Raw genomic sequence first — 15583 nt, 5'->3', positions numbered from 1 at the left:
TCAATTTTATGAACAAATTTAAAAAAGAAAAAAACCTAAGCCAATCCCAAACTTTTACATCTGTAACACATTGAGTATTGGCAAGAAATAAACAAAAATTTGTATCCTGTGGATATTTAATAATACACATCAATTTAATTATTCGCATAGACAAATGAAATGAGAAGTGAAATATGCAAGAACTGTGGACTTTATACATTTATGGCAAAAATGAAGCATTTTTTGCTTTATGGTTAAACATTTGGAATTTAATGATAATTGGAGGAAGTTAAGTAGCGAACAAAAGGTTCTGGTTTAATAAATATGCAATGGCTGAAGTTCGGGAAATTCTCTGCCGCGACAGCAAACCCGAAATGATGATATTGTGATTATGAGTTTCCATAATCGATAGACGATCCCTCCGCTGTTCCCGAAGTTAATTAGAAAATTAATGCTGTCTAATACGTTTTGTCGCGCTCAAAGGGAAATTCGTTGGCCATTGTGTGCTTAAATCAAAGTTTCCCGAACAAACAAAGTTGCGCGCGCCGTTGAAGTTGTTAGACAGAAACGGTGGCGAAAGTTCAAGGCCCTTATCGTCTCGTCCTATGCTGGCCCTACACGAGCCGGGAGTTTCCCGACGTTTCCGGAAATAACGAGTTACTGTCGTCAGGGGTTGTCGATTATAATTTCGTCGGTTCCCCCGGAATCTGTCTGAGCATTGTCCGTTCCAACAGTTGCGGTAAGTTTACCGAAACTTCAGTGAAACCTCCCTCCATTTTCGTTGCAACATCGTTGAGCCGGTTCCGAAAAAGGGAACAAGAGGAAAACTCAAACACAGGAGGGCGAAAAAGAGAACGCCGGGAAATCTACCATCAAACCGTGAAACCAACGGAGAGGTGGTTTTTATTTTCTGGGACAAGATAGTGAGACAGCTAAGAAACTTTAAGGAAATTTTGAAAAACACACGAATGCAACAAAACTCTGCACTAATAACCTAAATTCTCTATTGACTTCTGTCATCTCTCGAAAAAGTGTGCTCGTTTTCTTTTAGAAATTCATTCTGTGATAAATGAAATAAAAATTTTTATAAGGATGATATAATAAGATTAAAAATTAAGTAAATAAATAAAAAATAATTCTCAAATTAAAACTTCGTCCTTTTAATTATATATTCCTCAGTATCATTACCGAGTTCGAAGAAAATAGTTTGCTTCTTATTATTATGAATTATTAAGAAATCTGCCCAAGTTATGGTACAAAAACTAAAAATATAGTAAAAAAAACTCCTGTGAGCCAAGGGTGTTCGTGAGAGATTTTTTATTTCCCAAATTATTTCAATATTCCTCTCAGTACGTGTTCTTCGCGTTCCACATTTTCCCAAGCATTAATTTCTTTCATACTAGTTTCCGACGAGATCGGTAGCGAAGAAAGAACGTGAATTTATAACGCGTTACGCGTATAATTTATTTTTCAAGAAAAAGAGTATTCCCGTTCGCGCGGGCAGCTTCACGGCTCGCGGAGTTGATCGCGTTAATTTAAATTTATTGGGAAAGTGTGCGAGCCGAACGTGGACGGTTCAGAAGTTATTCGGCGTAAATCAAATCCTTTACGGCCGTCAGACGCAAGACTCGTATTCTGAAACAATGCCCTCCAAATAACGTCCTTCTATTTGGATTCCCTAATGCTCCGAGGAAAAATGCACTCAGCCAGTACTTTCCCCTATCCTGGCGGATGCATTTTTCGCAGATCCTTCGATTCGTCGTTCGGATTCGCGACGGCTCCTCCACGAACTTCCGCGAACCCATTCTCCGGCGAAGCGAGCGAAATCAACGGAGTACTGTTCGCTTTTAATTCTGTTCCTTCTACGAGCCTTCCTCCGCTCCGCGCGATTTCAAATAATGCATTTCCAAGCTGTCTGCCCGTCCGAATCGATGTTCTACATTTCTAAAACGTCGGGATTCGCCGTCCCTCCTGGAAATCACTGGCGGAAACCGAACACGAAAAGTGCTGGGAAAACGGTCAAAATTAAACAACGCCAAAACTCGTAATGTTTCAAGTTTGTCGGGACTTACTCCAACAGGTTACATTCGCCCATACAAGTAGCGAAACTTATTTTCCTCGTGAATCAATATTTCATCCGAAAATAAGTTATATGACTGATTCCAGAAGAAAAAAAAAACGGAGATTTATTTTTCTCATACGTCAATATTGTATCTGAAGAGTAAGACGTAATTTATTCAAAATCGGCATACGAATCGGGAATTATCTCGATTCATTGAATACGTGAGCTCAGCGCACCGAGTTCTCGCGGAGAGAAACCTTCCGAGAACTTTGAACGGTGTTTTTCTCGAAAGCCCATTTTACGAAACGTTGAACGCCGTAGCCTAAGTAGAATTTACCGATTTTTACACAAGTTTGTTCAAATGTTCTCAAATATGTTCCCTGTTTGCTGGAGTAAGGCTTTTCCTGGATGTTCCAATTTTCATTCGATTTGTGTGCAAATACAGGACATTCGTGCAGCTAAAAAAATAGTAATTGTACACTACTACCCCCCAAAAAGGGATCTTTTGTTCGCCGAAATCATGGAATCCTACGATGTGTAATTTTAAACAATTCTCATAACGATTGCTTCGTTCTGTTTTCAACTGTACCTTTTGCTAGGAATGTTTAAAAATTCCAATGGTCAAGATTGCAGAAGCTTAACGCGACGGCCAAGAACTTTAGCTCAGAAGTTTGGACCACACGGATTAAACTTGAACTTTAGAAGGTATAAGTCAATTTAGAAGATACAAACTCGAACTTTTAACTACTCCCACCGCATGGGAACTTTGTTCGATTCAATGCCGAACGAAACTCGAAAATTTGGTTTCTATATTAAATCAAAAAATTATGAATTAATTTTACTTGGCCTAGACCAATTCTAACATTCTCGAATATCTCTTTTGGAACTGGGCATACGAAGTCACACACAATAAAAACCACATGGTATTGATTCGTCGGTTGTTAAACTTTACCTTAAGAAACCAGACATTTTTAACTCTTTTTTATGGATTCCTGTAGATTTTGGCGAGAAAATTCCGAAAATCCGAGTTTCAAGTGTAGGCATAATACGTCCGCGACATTATCGAGACCCATACTAACTAGTTGTGCTCTGAATTCGCTTGGAAACGCAGGACGGCTGTTATGGCAGTTGGGCGCAGGAAGCTCGTTTGCGTTTTAAATCCAGGCGACGGTATTAAATTATTAAACATGAACCGTGTTCAAGGCCCGGATGCCGCGAAACGAAACGCCGCGAAACGAAATGGCCACTGACTGCGGTTTATCGCACACACGAGATAATCCTCTGACGATATGGCTTCGACGTTTTGATCGTCAGTCTGTGTCGTCGGTTATCCCCATTATACTCTGTGTTTCCCTTGCCAGAATCGTCGGACGTGGAGCCAACGATAAAGTTATTCACTTGAGAGGAGGTAAAACCGCTTTATGGTATCGCGTGATCTTTCATCGTGATCTCTGAGACAGACGATATGCGGCTCATATACATCCGCCGGTCTACATTCACGCTACCATCGCCATAATAAAATTCAGCTGGGTCAGACATATTTATACAGAGCCATGTTACGTTACGATTCTAACGACGTATTAATAAATTACTGCCGCCTCGACGCGCTGAGCAGCGGGTCTGGCTATCGCTCGCCTTATTCTACTGCCGCTGACGGAGATTCCGTTTCTGTCTATTTTAATCTCATAAAAGATCAATCTCGCTTCATGGTTTCAAGAAATTGATTTCGTGCTCGGTTTTATCGCAATATAAATCTGGAGTTATACATTCTGAAAATATAATCCGAGAGGACATAAATTCGGTGGTAATATAACTTTATAAGACTCTATACGAACGCTGTTTTTAAAGGATTCTCGTAAACTTAGAGAGACATAATGAATATCTTACTGGGAAGAAAGTTTTTGGGACACCCTGTATTTCTCAAGCACGTGTCATCGTAATTGGTAAAATAGAAATGTTGTGCATCGATCGTAAAGACAAAAGTCAGAGTAAAACGTTGACGTCGATCAGACGATCAGGATACAGGCTCAAGAATGTCATGCGACGCAAGGGCTCCGGCCCGCTATTGTCAGCCGTAGCGCGCTAAATCCACGAACCGTGTCATCATATTTGTTCGACCCGACAACAGAGGGATGCAGCAGTCCGGACAGCTTGAACCAGACGCGTAAGATTGCCTCGTCTAGGGCCGCCGTTCCGTTAATGGCGCAAACATGTCCACGAGGGATGCGTCGGTGGTAACGAGCGGTGCCCGGTGCACCGATCAAAACAAGGACCGTCGTTTTCACGCGATCCGTCGCAGGAGCAACGATTATTGCGTCCGGGATCCGAACAGGGCCCAGGATCGGAAGAAACATGAAACAGCGGCGGGGGCGCGGGGTGGGGTGGGAAACGGTCGGGTGGTGCTGGTGCGGCGCAGCAAATAACTGGTTCTAACAAACATTCCCGAAGGGTAGTCGAGGCAATCGGCTTTCAATCGGGCTGTGAGAGGACGGTGGTGGTTCGTGCCCGGCCGCGTGTTCCCTGAATGGCGTTGATTAGTAACTACTTTCGGAAATAAACGAGAATGGCCGGGGCTCCGTGTGTATCGCGGCCGGTCAGCTCGGGCCGTGCGGTGGGAAGGAAACTGGTCGGAGACGGAAAAATACGGGGATGGAAAAGGGGGTGGAAAAGACGAGTGGAAGACGCGATTCGCCCTATCGACGGGAGCCCAGCCATCCCCGTGCGCAACGTGTACAAGTAACTGGATCGACCTGAAAGTGCTTATCGGTGGATCGGCGTAATGTGCGCGTTGCTTCTGTGTGTTGGCCGCCCGTGGCTGTGACCCTCTGCACGCCTCTGAACTCTCTACGTGTGCGTGGACGCTGCAGGCGTGTTGCGCGGGTGTGCTCGACGGAAACCGTAACGAGCAAAGGGCCGACTACGAAACAGTACAAATTGAATTTCAACGGCAACGTAACGGCTGATTCGAGCGATCGCGCAACTGAGTCCGGCCTGAGAGTATTCGGCGCGGCCGGCGCAGGGCGCAGGGCGCGGGCGAGGAGACGGCGGTCCATTATCGGTCAAAAGGAGGATCGTTAAATCATTGGCACGGCAGCGGCAATTCCGGACTTCGCGGTTCATTAGAGCGGCAAGGATATATCGGCTGCGTCTACGCTTGCGGCCACCCTGGCCGTCGACGGCGTCGAGCGGCAATCGGATTATTGAAATTGTCAAGCCGTAAGACACCATTTTCTGCTTCCGATTCGTCGCGTTAATCCCCGTCACGCCCCTTTCGCTGTCACGGAAATTTTTAAATCACCAGATCCGCGATCCCGATGGCAGTAGCTAATGAAACAAAATTTTAGAATGTAAATATCGTGAAGCGTTCTGATCAAGAAATTAAGGTCCTAATTTTAATTTAAATATATAGTTTTAAGCACGCTAACGAGCACAAAAATTTCATTTCTACTATCAAAAATGTTTTCCTGAGAAGGTGAAAACATTTTATTCGTTTCAACATAACATGATCTCTCTCGTTGCCCATTCATTTGTACGTTGTTTTCTGTATCGGGCATTAATAAAATTCCGGACAAAAATTCGAAGAAATGAAACAGCGTGGAAAAATTCGGCACGACCATTTTGGGGGAAAGCACAAATGCGAACGGGAGAAATCTGCGTGAAATATCATTGGAAAGTGTGGAATAAAATGTTGTTGTTCGAAGCTTCGTTTACGAGACAATCGAATTTGAAAATTCGTCGAGTACGCGTGCTATTGAGTAGAGATTGGCGGGCATATCTGTCTGTAACCTGTCCGCTCTATTGGTAAATATCGGGGCACGCAAACCTGTCAATTTTTGCAAATCGACTTTCCCTAAATCGAAATATTATCGAATAAATTGAAAAATCGGTATTGTAAATTTTTCGATTTACTTTTTTTCGCGTGCTGTGTCCACCCTTTTATAAACTTGTCAGATTGAAAATATGCACACTGTACGTATATTGTGTGGAAGGGTGTTCGGCTGCATGTGTCAAGTATCGTGAAGGCTGATTCTACAAACCAATTTAACAGGGTAATGAAGAATGACGTTTTCAGTATAACGGCTCCGTTTCGGAGTTATTAACGATAAAAGTCAATCAATAGCATTGCGCGATCCAGCCCTTTGTTACCGTCTTTCGCGTACGGTAGGTTCTCTGGCTCATTGTACTACCGATCGCATGCCTGTTCTTCGCGCGAATTACAAAAGCAGTCACAAAATAATCGATTACTGCCTTGCATATTTTATCTGTCAAGAAAATTTTGAATCGAGTTGAACTTAACGTAATGTAGGAGTATGTTGAACTCCTACGTCTCGGGTGTGACGTATCGGGTGAAGTGATCGACACCGATTTCACTAAAATACTTTATCTTAGTTCGACGTCTCTGTTCTCAAGCTACAATTCGATATTCGCTGTCTCGACAACTAACTCGCTCGCGACTCTCACTCAACTGACTCTGCTCCGTTACGAAGGACATAAACGTTACGAAGAACAAAAACGTTCCTTCGAAAAGCAAAACGCTATCGCCAATCGAACGACATCGACGCGGGTCTCAGCGTCTCGCATTACACACAGTCGCATTCATAACCATACATCCTGACTCAGTCACACTCACAACCCTACAGTAATAATTTGTATTGCCGCGCAGTGGTAAAAATTTCGATCGGTAGCACAGGGTTAACTGGAGCGCATTGTGGCTGATCGATGGGCGCGATGGGCCACGCGCTGCTGATCACTGATCTAGGCCGTCGTCTTAAAATCGTCGGACTTGTTTGCCGCAGGCAAAGCTATTTGCGTTTCGGACATGCGGGTTATTAGGCTTCCGCTTTTGCCATCGGCGTAATACCGGCAGAGTGAGAGAGGGAGAGATAGGCGGCCTTCTATGAACCCAGTCTGCAGTTTGCAATCAGTTTTGCAGGCTCGATCGAGGGAGCGGCGACCGTGGGCTTCTTACAAAAGATTTTCGATCAGGAAAATTCCTTTGATACGGCCGGCTGCCTACCGGGCTGCGGCGTGCCTCGTCATATCGTCGAGTATTACACGGTTCCATGCACCGTGTTTACAGACGATAGCCGTTCCACCCCCTCCAACCCCCGGCCACCCCGTTTCCGCTCGTATAACGTTAGGAAACGGCGATTCATGCAGATCCGGGCCCGGCCAGCAAAAGCCAGATGGTCCACACTAACGAACCGTTTTAAATTCTGCGCCGAAATTTCATCTCCGCGGGAATTTCCCGACCCCGCCACCCCCCCCCTCCCGAATACTTTGACCCGCTACGACCGAATTCTGCATGGTCGCTGTGTAACCGTGCCGCCGGATTATGGAAAACGTTCGGATTTTCAAACGGAGTAATTTTCAATTTACTTGTAACATCCTTGAAACTCCGCGCTGCCGCGCACACGGACTTCCGCATGACGTTTCCCGCTTTCAATTTCACAGTCGACGGGGATCCTCTTCGGATGTGATCTTCGGTCGGTCTCCGCAGTCTCGAAAACCGTCCTCGGATAAAAGAAAGAAACGCGAGAGGGTCTAGAGGCAAGAGTCATTCAGCCGTGGGATTTTCGAGGAAGTTAAACCACATTTCCTCGGTCATTACGCTAACAACGTTTCCTTCGAGTTATTGGTTCCTGTACGCTTCCATCACCGGAAGTAGAAGCTCCGCGCAATTCGCATTTATGGGGACAGAAAGCTTATAATGGGGTGCACAATGATGGATATTGCATTAATTTTCTATGCTTGAAATAAAGCTTTCAGAGCAATAAATTATCGCACGCCCAGTGTGAGTAATCGTATCGTACGTTTCTTCGAAATAAAAGAACAGTTCCTTTTTTTTGCAGAGGAGTGGGCCCGTATATTCTCCGTAAAAAGAAAATCTTGTTATTCGTATGCAGGTGTCCGTTTGCAAGCGTGAATATTTCACAGTTCCCGTGCCATCTGCGCAAAGGATACGTCGCGCTACTGTTCAAAGTTTAGATCGAAAAATCGGGGAGAAAACTCGATATGAAAATTTGTCCCAGGCCGAACGATGAATTTCGCCGTGCGGGAATTTATGAAAATTCCGTGCCGTTGGAAATGGCGAGTTCTTAGAGGCACCATGGAAAACAGATTTCCTCGAGGAAGGCAGAACGAATGGCGGGAACGCGGTAACCAGACATCTCGGTCGGCGGAGGAAGAGGAGTCGGGATCCGGGAGTTTATTTGTAGTCGGGTGTTCTCGCGCGCGCGCGCGCGCACTCGTTGAGCCCAGATTTTTTCGCGTTTTGGTTGGCGGCTCGTAAGTTTACCACGGCGAAAAGGGGGAAGTGGCTCGTAGGATGCCCGGTCTTTTCAACGCTCGAGCCAAGGTGATTCCTTTGACTGCATTTTCTCAGTCGGTGTTTCCTTCCGCGCCCGTTCCCGTGCTATTTCCAACGGAAATACAAAATTCAGCAGGAGGAAGTGGCTCCGTGATTACGTTGGAAAGGAACCAAGCGTCGATTTTCCTTGCGTGGAACATCGGTCTCGTTCAGTCATCGCGAACCGAATATTTCTCCTCGACGTTCCCGAGGATCGGAACGGTTGATGGCGCTCGGGCAGCTGTGGCTTTATCTAAAGACCCTCCAGCCAACCGATAGTGTCGAAGGGAGCTGATCACCCTGACGAATCAGAGGATTCGAATCCTTTTTCCTCGATTTTTACGTTTTAAGCTTCTTTTTAAGTTTAAGATTTTAAGTCTTAACCCTTAGCACTCGAATGGCGACTGTAGGGCGCCACTAAAAATTGCTGTATCATTATTCAAAATCTTTTTTACGTTACTAAATTTGTTTGTACTTAATAAGTTACTAAACACTTCAGCATTGCACGAGTAAATTGCACCATTTTCGTATGTATAACATGAAAGAAAAATATATAGAAGGGAAATATTCTAGGTCGGAAGGAATGTCTTGTTTTGGAGTTCAAATAGCTTCGAGTGCAAAGGGTTAAGTTTACTTTTTAAGTTTAAGATTTTTAAAAATTTTTACATGTCGCGAAAGTACAGCAGCCGATAGGTAAATAGATTGCATCCTAGTAAACGAGTACAAGTAAATGTGTCTAGTATTTTAATTTCTATGAATATTGAAAGGTAACTTCTTTGATTAAAAACAAGTTGAAATAATTGCCACTTGTATGGTGATCGAACACTTTAAAAATCTCATTTCTCTTGGTAAATTAATCAGAACATCTCATTTCAGATGTTCCAGCCCTCCAGAATAATGGTGGCCAGTAATCAGTGTGTCGAGAAGCGAGGTATTGAAACAAACGAATAGCTCCAATCAAAATGGTTTGATTTAAAAACAGTGAAACATAATGCTGTATACTTTTTTTCGGCAATTTCGCCATCATCTCTGTAACAGATTCGGGAAGTTCAATTATTTTTTAATTTCAACGAGCCCGGTCGTCGAGGGTGCCCGAATGATTTTTTCTTCACGACGGTGCCGAGAAAGTAGGTAAATTATATTCAGAAAGAGTGGCGCGCGGTAAACTGAGTTACTTGATGCGCAGAAAATACAGCGGAGCCGTCGTATTTGCGAGTAATACGTTCAAGAACCTATACCATGGTTACGAGAAACCGCGAATAAATTAGATCCTGCAAACTCTTTGAGCATCACTTCTCGTTCATAATTATATAAATCAATTTTTTTAAATTCAGTACCAAAACAGAAAAACAGACAGTATATAGTTTATATAAATCGTAATTTATAGTTTATTGCTACCGCAGAAATGGTACGGGGGTGAAAGATCAAAGTTCCACGAAAATATTGTTCATAGATATATAGTTACAACCGTCTAAAAATCAACTAATTTTAAGTTCATTTCCAATGGTTTCAACACACTTTTGAACATAAATATCAGAAGACGTTGAATAATCCTCGATTAATCATTATTATTTTCAGAAGCAAGCTCTCAGAAACTCAGAATTGAAATTCTCACGTTTAACGTAGAAAAATCGATTGGCAGTAAGATAATCTAATTAAGATCGATGTAGCCGGACATCCTAAGCCAAAAGGCAACGATTATAATAATAATATGAAACGAACGAGGTTTCAGAATTGCCTCACTGTTATTCATACATTGCAACGAAAATATTTGCTTGTTATTACACTCCGTCAAATAAAGACGAACAAGAATATTATAAACAAATATTATACAAGGACGAGATCAAAGAAACGGCTTACAGGAACGAAGATGAAGTTTTGATCAAAGAAGTCGAGCGTCTTCTGCGACAGATTAAGGCATACAAATAATATGACCCCCAGAGGACAGAATTCTGTAGTATCGTTTGGAGGAAAGGCGGATGTATAATCGTGAGATGCAACAACGAACAATTGCGTGGAAAATGGACACAGCCGTTCCTTTTAGAATCCCTAAAACCAGGGGCTTAGTCGTTGCAAATAACTTCGTTCTGTTGTACCGCGATACCGGATAAGAAGCAGCGGTGGGACTAACTGATACAACTTACTTGCTTTCTATCCTCCTACGGGAAACATTAGCGACTCAAAGGGGAAGACATCTACACGGTAATGTATTGTTCGTTCCGGGCGCCTTCATTTCTTAAGCTCCAGTTGCAATAAATTTAGCATGTACGTCGCATCAACCATTGAACAGGACGTGAACGCGTAAATTATTTTTTAACTATATGCTAGGCAAAATTGATTGGTGCGAGTGTTTACTAGGTGCATGTAGAAGTTTTAGAATTTTTCATCTAATTGTTTGCGTACAATTGTGATTTTTATTGTGATTTTATTTCAGAATTGAGTGTGGTTGATTGGTATTGCTAGAAAAGTGTGACGGTGGTATAAAAACGATTTAATAGTGGCATAATGCTCAATTTTATTTTATTTGGAATTAAATCATTAAAAAATAAATTTGACCCGTTACCGTATAATTCCCAAGATGATTTTATTTTTCATAGGAGTTCCAGCTCATAGCTTGAACGTAATTTTCACAGTTTCAACGTGAGAGATATTGGATGGAAAATTTCATTTGAAATATACAGAGGACGTGAAATTAATGTTTCCTGTACGTAATAATTTTCGTTTTCCGAATTGTATAACGTTCTATCGTTCGCTTAGAGAAATTCGGATATTTATGATCGGCACTGTATTAAGATTTCTTCGGGATTCTGCTGGTATGCTTTTGGGTTATCGAGCTTCTGTTCGTGCATCGAACAGATTATATGCCAGCCTGCCACTGACGTTGATTCAATATGACCCAGCAGAATCCGAGCACTCGACGCGCGAGGGGCTGATAAAGTGACAAATTGCAAACGGGATGGCCTAGCAATCGTTATTTTTCGCCCGATCGCAATATGTTCCTTTATCAGGCGACACTTGCCCGACTTGAAGCATTTCGACAGCCGGCATTCCAGGAATTCGCGCTATCGTTGCCGTGATATGGAACCTCCCCCCCCCCCCCCGTGACGTCTAACGCATGGCTAGAGTTCAATTTCGTAGTGTGCGTTTAGACTATAATTGAAATTCTTACTCTGACGCAGTAATTTGTGTGCTCTTTGTGACGCGCGGGTATCGCTTGCCTCTCTTTGATCGACGTTCTTCAAAGTCGGGACCGCGCAACCGGAAATCATCATTTATTGGTTCACCGACGATCAGTCGAAAATTCATCGTTCGCAGTCTTGCTTCGATCATTTCGAGAACTGTGAAACCATTGAAATCGTTCCTACGCCTTAAAATAAATAAAAATGATGCGAGCACGCGTAAAAAAAGCACACACATTTATTTAAAATTATTTATTGCGTTTTAATATAATAGTACGCGTTTACGGATGTCGCTTTTTGCAGGTGGATGTAAATCATAAAAATAAATTACACTTGAACGATTGCAATCGAAGAAAAAAGAAGTAAACGTCCTAATCAATTTGCATTATATTTTAGTATATAGTTATATATAGTTCTTCGAATAATAGAATTTTTCGTATCGTACGGACTGGTTTTAATAATCTCAAACATTGATACTAATACTTAGATAATTATTAATTGAATACAACCACTGATCTTTTCTTCTGTAGCATAAAGTATTTTTCTTTTGCGATAGAATGCTTTAACGAAGTTCATACTTGAATAACATGGCAATTCATTTACGGGACTGCGTTACTGCAAAACCCGCCGTGTCGAATGTTCATTATCAACGCGTTCCGTACCACTCTTTGTTTGGTAATGATTGTTATAATTAAACATTTTTATCGAACGTAATAGAACCTTTTCACGAAATATTTGAAAACTCCAACAAAGAACAGTAGGTTACACGTTCGAACGTCACGCCGTACGTTGCGATTTTAAATGAAATTACGAGATCGCGCGTTGTCAAAAACATGCGCCGTTGGTAGCGAAAGCCGATGACAGAATTGGTACGTGCTCTCCGCGCGAAATAAAACACAAAGGTTTTCGGAATCGCATTACACGTGACTTGTATCGTTTACTTTTCCCCTGGCGCCATTAGCTCGACACTTTTTGCATAAACGCGAGACGATTAACGACGATGTTTCCACTTTTTCCGTTTGACACGGCGCTATGATCAACGGACACCCGTCTGCTCGCCGGTTGCTCATTAAACTCTTATCGCGCGATCAAGGCCACTTTCTTGCCGAAGATGCTTCAGTCTTCGAACTTTTAATCGAGTCAAGTCGAAGACGAACGATCGCCGGCCGTAATCGAGCGGAATAATATCGTCAGGAGAATGGACGGATGACGAACATCTTCTATTGTCATTTCTTTTTACGCCTAGAACACACGGTTCGTGTGAAACGCTGTCGGCTACGGCGCGTTGATAGCACAGAAAAAGCTTGAAATTCATTCTTATAGTTCAGCACTAACGAAAAATTTTATTTCCGTGCACAGCACTAATTATCCGCCATTTGTACACAGAATTAAGAAAATATTGGGCATCGGTTCACAATTGAAGCGGAAAAAAATTATCCATATTATGATATTGCATTGCTCTGTGTAAATGTTCGATTCATTTGATTTAAAATTTGTATGGGAAATGGTAGATTCTCTTTTCACCAACGTTCTTCTAAAAGATAATTCCGAAATCGAATAAATACCAGCGTTGCAAATTTATTTCACCAATAATTAAGCAGTTACAATAGCAAAGCGATAACGCACGATATTTGTCAACCCTAAACTCTTGACCATGCGAACGAGCTCGAGTTGATATCCCTGATCCTTTTTTATTGAGCGTATTCGGATGATTCGATCGGGTAATGTCGATCGAATTCGAGATTACAAACCGCGTTATTTTATCGTTGTACCCGGGCGATTTTCACTGTCAAAATCACGCGTTCCGCTGAAACGGGAAACGCATAATTCGCTGCATTATTCCTGGTCCGTTCGGCGTTTTTGCAGTCGCGTTGCAAATTTCAAACATCCCGTTTCACCGTCCTTCCCCCCCGGGTCACGGTAAAGCGATGTCAATGTTCAGTTTTCCCGTTAGTAATTCATATTTCACTAGGAGATTTATTTCATCGGCCGGGGGCTTTTTGGCCTGCGCACAGTCGACGGGCGAACACCGACGGAAAAACATTAAACCGACCCGCCGCGCGCTGTAATGCGTCCTCGGCGTTGAAAGATGCAGCGCGCGCCCGTAGGTTGCCGCATTAACGCGTCGCGTTCGCTATTTAGCTAGCCATTTGGTTTATCGGACGCGCGCATTAATTTAAAGATGGCGTTCCGCGAGAACGACGTACGGCGGAAGACCCAAAATGACGCGTAATGCAACCGTGCATTGTACTCACGCACGCATTAGCGGAACAATTAACCATTGTTCCCGTGCAATTCGTTACCGTTGCCGTTGCTTCTCGGCGTATTTTGAGGATATTCCAGACATATGAAAACGAATGATACTTTTTCACGATTAAGACAGCTGTCCGAAGATGTACAATGTTTCACGAAGATGTACAATGACATTCTGGGACGATTTGTGTTTTCAAACGTTGAATTTTCTGCCAATAATCGTGGCTGTGAGTAGCTACACAAATTTCCAGGAGCATTCGCAGCAAGAGGTCGATCATCATTGGCGATGGAATAGTAACGAGAGTTTTCGGATCGAAGGTGAACAAAACTTCCGCCCCGCCCTGTGTGCTCTTCCAGTTAGACTAGTTTCCGAATACATTAGGATGCTAATAGCGACGAGCTTATCTAGTGAAGCTCGCCGCCTTCGCCGCTGGTGAAGAATTCAACGTCAGCGAAAGACGTTCGATCTCTCGGGATGCTGATTCGTTATTCGTCGGCGAACGAGCCGGGACACAGACTGAGCTCGGCGAAGCTTGACACCATCGAACGCTTCCTTCGGCAGCTCGAAATTTTCCCCTAATATCGCTAACGATCTCCAGCAAGTTCGCCGACTATGGGAGAGATCTCGCGTCGATAGCTCGTCGTCGAAGTTCATGGATCCGGCGGGGAGGAGAGGACGCGCCGAAGATTTTCTCGAGGAAATAAGTCCCACGGTTGGAAAATATTAATAGCGGTGAAAATGTCGCGGGTACACCAGAGCCCAGGTACTCGCAGGCGGCAAATATTAGGTTCGCGAGATTTCGTGCGACGCCGCGTCGCGTCGCCGCGACAGAACTCTCGTTAAGCGGGGAATGCGGCCGCGTCGCGGCGTCGCTTTCAGCCACTTTACGCCTGGAACTTTTCGTTTATTAAGAGAAATTCGGAAACTTCCCGTTCTTTTGTTAGAACTTCTGACTGCCGGCGAACCGGCAACCAGAACGCGTAACTGGGGACGAAAGTCGCTTTCGACGGAACCGCGTCCTGGCCGTTTTACGGTGAAAAAGCGCGGCTTGCTCTCGCGCAGCTTCGTGCCACTTAACACATTTCTTCTGATTCTGAATAATTTCTAGACGGGCTTTTCTTTTTCTTTTTCTTTTTTCTTTTCTTTTGTTTTTGTCCTGGCGCCGTTTACCGGGCGATCTTAATGCACGCACCGGAACTACGAAGCCTTCGGGATCTTACCGGCAGAAGTGCAAAGCGTCGTTCTGCGTTAGGAAGATTTTCCGCGAGGGACGAACGAATGGTCTTACGACGCCCGGAGAGGCTAGGACGCCTTAACGTTTTTTACGGAATTGTTTTGTAAGGCAAAGTCCGACGACGAACTGATTCCAAAAATCGCGCAAGTGAATTGTGTAGACGAAATATTTATTGCATCATTCGCATACTTAACCCTTAGCACTCGAATGGCGACTGTAAGGCGCCACTAAAAGTTGCTGTATCATTATTCGAAATATTTTTTACATTACTAAATTTGTTTGTACTTAATAAATTACTAAACACTTCAGTATTGCAGAAGTAAATTGCACCATTTTCGTATGTATAACATGAAAGAAAAATGTATACAAGGGAAATATTCTAGGTTGGAAGAAATGTTTTGTTTTGGAGTTAAAATAGCTTCGACTGCAAAGGGTTAATATGTTCACTGTTTTATTGTTCAGCAGATATTGACATTAAGGAGTTCATTCCCTTAAAGTAAAAATTTCTCGAGCCATACAGCCGCGC

At 43.3% G+C, this 15583-nt stretch overlaps 1 protein-coding gene across 1 annotated transcript in view; it reads right to left on the bottom strand.

The window, feature by feature from the left end:
* The window catches only part of Kair1d (Kainate-type ionotropic glutamate receptor subunit 1D), a 217535-nt gene that overhangs the window by 117330 nt on the left and 84622 nt on the right, over nt 1–15583 (bottom strand). The window lies entirely within an intron of this gene.

Source organism: Halictus rubicundus, chromosome 16 (assembly GCF_050948215.1).
Source record: "Halictus rubicundus isolate RS-2024b chromosome 16, iyHalRubi1_principal, whole genome shotgun sequence".
Taxonomy (NCBI): domain Eukaryota; kingdom Metazoa; phylum Arthropoda; class Insecta; order Hymenoptera; family Halictidae; genus Halictus; species Halictus rubicundus.
The sequence above is the reverse complement of the archived record's forward strand: the minus strand, read 5'-3'. Positions and strand labels throughout refer to the sequence as shown.